Raw genomic sequence first — 5,766 nt, 5'->3', positions numbered from 1 at the left:
GAGTTTTACCCGACTCGACATAGGCATGATGAATTAAAGATTTTAACCAAGATGCCAAAGAAATGGCAGAGGCCTTCTGACCTTTCCTAGAACCGGAAAAGATAACAAATAGACTAGAAGTCTTTCGGAAATTCTTAGTAGCTTCAACATAATATTTCAAAGCTCTAACTACATCCAAAGAATGCAATGATTTCTCCTTAGAATTCTAAGGATTAGGACATAATGAAGGAACCACAATTTCTCTACTAATGTTGTTCCACCTCCATAAGAGGCAAAGTTTGTAAAACTGATTTGTGGGTGTGGTGAGGGGTGTATTTATAGGCATTTTGAGGTTTGGGAAACTTTGCCCCTCCTGGTAGGAATGTATATCCCATACGTCACTAGCTCATGGACTCTTGCAAATTACATGAAAGAAAATAAAATAGATAAAGGAAGAAAAGAAATAATTATAGAGAAAGACATCAACAACATATACATTGCTATAGGTGTGGATTGTCATCTCATATGGTGAATGACTGTAAGTTATCAAAAGAAACCTGCTTATAATGTAGAGAAAAAAGACTCAGATGACAATTTTATTATTATTATTTATTTGTAGAGCGCCAACAGATTCTGCAGTGCTAAAGACATGGGTCTAATATACAAGGTAACAATTACGGGACACCAAGAAATAGATGGCCCTGCCAAGAGTTGCACTGTTGTAAACCATTTCTCATGAAGGTGATTTACAAAGCAGCTAGGCTCGTAGACTTAAATGCTAAGGGGGTTCAAGGGGATGACTAAAGGAGGAGAGGAACTAAGATAAGAAAATGTTAGTGTATATCATATGCATCCCTGAACAGTAAAGTCTTTAGGGAGCGCTTGAAAGTTTGAAAACTAGGGGAGAGTCTTGTGGAGCGAGGCAGAGAGTTCCACAACATAGGGGCCAGTCTGGAGAAGTCTTGTAGATGGGAGTGTGAGGAGGTAACAAGAGAGGAGGAGAGAAGGAGGTCATGAGAAGAGCAAAGGGAACGGAATGGCAAGTATCTGTATACTAGGTCGGAGATGTACGGTGGAGCAGTGTTATTGAGAGTTTTAAAAGTAAGAGTCAATAAACCCATACAAAATGTAACCATTTATAAATTACAGACAAACAGATCATCATTAGCTGAAATTGTGAGGATAGAGAATAAGAATTTGGAAATTTAATTAGATACGGGGCAGCAGTTTCTGTGATAAATGAAAATAATCAGAGGAAACATTACATTAGAAAACCACTAAAAGGAACAAATGTTAGTTTACAAACTTATTCTAAACAGCTAGTTGGTTGTACTCAAGTAAATGAAAGAATAAATGGAAAGGAAGCACAGTTACCTTTATATATGTTAATGAAAGGGGGATCTGTCATTTAAACGGGAGGGAATCCAAATCTTAGGTATGCAACCACTTAAAGAAAAGGGAACAACAAAACAAATGAACAGAAGAATGTATAGTGTATAGTATATTGTATAGTGTCTCTAAAAATAAAATGTGCTCCAGTATTTGAAGATCAATTGGACATAGTTAAAAGGAATCTCTGTAAAATGTAAATGAAAAGAAGAGTCAATGCCAAAATGTATTAAAGCTTTTGCACTCTGAGCTGGAGTAGACACGGAATTACAAAAACTGGAAGAAATGGAAATTATTACATAGAAGTAAGTGGGTATCACCCATAGTACCAGTAAAAAAAACGTAATGTCAGATCCGCATATGTAGGGACTATAGAATGGTCTTAAATAAGCAAATAGAAGTGGACAAATATACCAACTCCCAAGAACAGAGGACTTGTTTGAGAAAAAATTGTGTATCTTCAAATGAAAATACATCCAGAATCTAGAAAATATCAAACAATCAATACTCAGGAATGATTATTTCAATACAATAGGATGGTGTTTGGAATAGCGCCAGCACCAGCAATATGGTAAAGGGTTATGAATGAGATGTTGTGTTACACACAAACGCAATGCTTATTGGATGACATGTTAATTACCTACATCACAATTGCAATTAGTGCTTAAAAATAAACAAGCAATCAGATCTCTGGTTAATTTTATAAATGTGTCCTAAATGCCACAAAAAAACGAGTGTTAGTTTTCTTTTTTTTTTTTCTTTTTTTTTAATTGTAGCATTTAAAAAAAAAAAAGAAAAGAAAACTGCACTTTTTGGAGGCTAAAATTGGTGGCTGTGGGTGTTAGAAAAAAAAAGGCACTCAAAAGTGCCTTTACATTGTGGTCTATGGGAACTGTGTGTTCCTAGTATGTTCCCAGGAAATATGTATGTATATGCTTATATACATATATATTTATGTGTTAATATGTGTATATACAAATATTGACACATAAATATACTGTATATCTATATAATTATATACATATATATATATTTAATATTGCTGCCGTACTTACCCTCTTCGCTGCCTATGGAGGCGCGCTTTCGTGAATACAATGCTTACCAACAATGCAAACATTGCTGTCAACTTAAAATACCACTGCAATTTAGAGTTCACTGGTATTACCCACTGGAGTGCAAATAGTGCTTTCACAAAAGCGATATTTAGTCCTCCAGTTGTAATCTGGCCATACTTAGCACATATACTTGGCACATATACTTGGCAAATATACTTGGCAAATATACTTGGCAAATATACTTGGCGCATATACTTGGTACATATACTTAGCACCTATACTTGGCGCATATACTTGGTGCATATACTTAGCACCTATACTTGGCACATATACTTAGCAACTATACTTGGCACATATACTTAGCACCTATACTTGGTACATATACTTAGCACCTATACTTGGTACATATACTTAGCACCTATACTTGGCACATATACTTAGCAACTATACTTGGCACATATACTTAGCACCTATACTTGGTACATATACTTAGCACCTATACTTGGTACATATACTTAGCAACTATACTTGGCACATATACTTAGCACCTATACTTGGTACATATACTTAGCACCTATACTTGGCACATATACTTAGCAACTATACTTGGCACATATACTTAGCACCTATACTTGGTACATATACTTAGCACCTATACTTGGTACATATACTTAGCAACTATACTTGGCACATATACTTAGCACCTATACTTGGTACATATACTTAGCACCTATACTTGGTACATATACTTAGCACCTATACTTGGCACATATACTTAGCACCTATACTTGGCACATATACTTAGCACCTATACTTGGCACATATACTTAGCACCTATACTTGGTACATATACTTAGCACCTATACTTGGCACATATACTTGGTACATATACTTAGCTTTATAAGATTTTTTTATAAGAATTTATAAGAATCTATATGGAAAGCAAAAGTAGGGACTTTTGCTTTCCATATAGATTCTTATAGATTCTTATAAAGACAGATGGGAACAGGAATTAATTAACTGCTCAGAGATTCTGGTGGCGATACTATCAGACTATGAAACAGAAGTCATGACAGAATTTGACGATGAGATAGCGGTATATACTGTTAAATTACAAACATTTGAGAACCTAGATAAATTTAAAGAAGCATATAAAGAATTAAGGGACAAGCTAGATAATAGAGAAAAATAAATCATACAAACTAATTTTGAGAAAGGCAGAATATTCACGTGGGACGATAAACAGCCCAGATGCAGACCACTGAATAGCATTCCCCTATCTAAAACTATGTCACAGTCTGATTGTGAGTCATCAGCTTTGGAAGACAGTGACTCTGACAATGGTAGCAATAAACCAACAGGCAATAGTTTTTTAGGCAGGAATTCCGATCAACTCGACAAAGATACCAGAGACCAACAAGGAGGGGCAAAGGGGGGAGACTGGACTCTGCAAAACAGGTCCAGGTGGGGATACAGGACAGACAGTCAATACAGGAGGAGGGAGGATTGGGGCAAACGACCCAAGTGGTAAAAGAGAACGATAATAAACTACAAGTAATTAATCTCTCTAAGAGAACCCTAACTCCCGAACACTTACATATGTTATCAAAAGGACTGTCTTTTTCACCTACACCTAATTTGGACAAATTGGAGCTAATCAAAGACCTACATTTATTTTGTAGAAAATTAGCGCTCAAGAAGATTTACAGTACACATGGGGACAGTGCTAATGATGAGTTGAGAACTCTTGAAACCTTAATAGAATTTTGGAATGAAAGTGAGGTATTTAGCTCCCCTAAGCCTGAAATCTTCTTAGATAAGAAACTCAAAACAAAATCCAAATTCATGCCCCCTTTGAAAAAAATCCCTCAAATTGAAGTATTTCTAAAAGTGGTTATGAAGGATTTTCGAAAAATCAAGGAAACTAAAATTTCCAATATAAGTAAAGATGAAGCTGAAGCCTTGAATGAGATTTATTCATGGAATGACATTCTAGTAAAATCTTTAGATAAGGGTGGTAACATTGTCATTTGGGAGAAAGAGCATTATATTTTAGAAGCAAAAAGACAACTTATGGATAAGGAATGCTATAAACATTTATTCTCTAATCCCACTGCCCAATTTCTGACTGAATATAACGCCATGATTGATAAAACCAAAATGGAAGATCTAATTAGCCAAAAAGAATAGCTTTTCTTACAAGTAAACAATCCAAAAGTATCCACATTATATCTCTTACCTAAAGTTCACAAGAACAAAAACAAACCACCTGTGAGACCAATTGTCTCGAGTATTGGCAGTTTATGTGAACAGGCAAGCAGATTTTTGGACCTATACTTACGCGATATAGTTTGGTCACGTCCATCATTCATTAGAGATACCATGGATATCTTGAGTAAGATTAATAAACTATCAGTAGAAACTGATGACATACTTATTACATGTGACATAGAATCTCTTTACACTTCAATCAAGCATGATAAAGGTTGTGCAGCAGTACACTACATTCTTAATATGGAGTCCACGGAAAAACAGAAACGTAATGAGTTCATACTAACCATAATCAACTTTGTTCTGAAACACAATTATTTTGTTTTCAATGACAATTTATATCTACAAATTCAGGGCACTGCAATGGGCTCGTCATGCGCTCCCACACATGCCAATATTTATTTAGGCTGATTGGAGAGGGAAATTGTGTTTGACGAAGACTTGTTCTATTATGCCAAACATATAAATCTTTGGTGTAGATATATAGACGATCTGTTTATAATTTGGACAGACAGTGAGACTCTATTTAAAGAATTCATAACAGTTCTAAATAATAATGATTTGAATTTGAGACTCACATACAACTTGAGTAAAGAAAAAGTTGAATTTCTGGATGTAATAATTTACAAAGATGACTGCAACAAATTGAAGACCGATCTTTACAGGAAAGATACAGCAACCAATTAATTATTACAGTTCAATAGTTGCCATACCTGGCAAACAAAAAAAGCAATTCCGACAGGAGAATTCCTCAGAATAAGGAGGAACTGCACAGATGACACCGTCTTCTATGAGAGAGCAAAAGAACTCAAAATACGCCTCAAGGAAAGAGGCTATACACGACAAATAATCCGGAAAGCTTTCCAAAGAGCAAAGAGAACCCCTAGGGATCAACTTTTATTTCCCAAAAAGAGAACTAATACCGTTGATGGCAAAAGTAAGATTTGTTACCACATTTAATGCAGATCATCAAACTATAAGTGGTATACTAAATCTTCATGCTGGAATTTTGAAATCGGATAAAGACCTATCTCAGTTTGTTGGTGATAAAATCAGCTAGTCAGGAGCCATT

This window comes from Bombina bombina, chromosome 3 (genome assembly GCF_027579735.1).
Source record: "Bombina bombina isolate aBomBom1 chromosome 3, aBomBom1.pri, whole genome shotgun sequence".
Lineage (NCBI taxonomy): Eukaryota > Metazoa > Chordata > Amphibia > Anura > Bombinatoridae > Bombina > Bombina bombina.
This window is presented reverse-complemented; position numbering follows the sequence as displayed.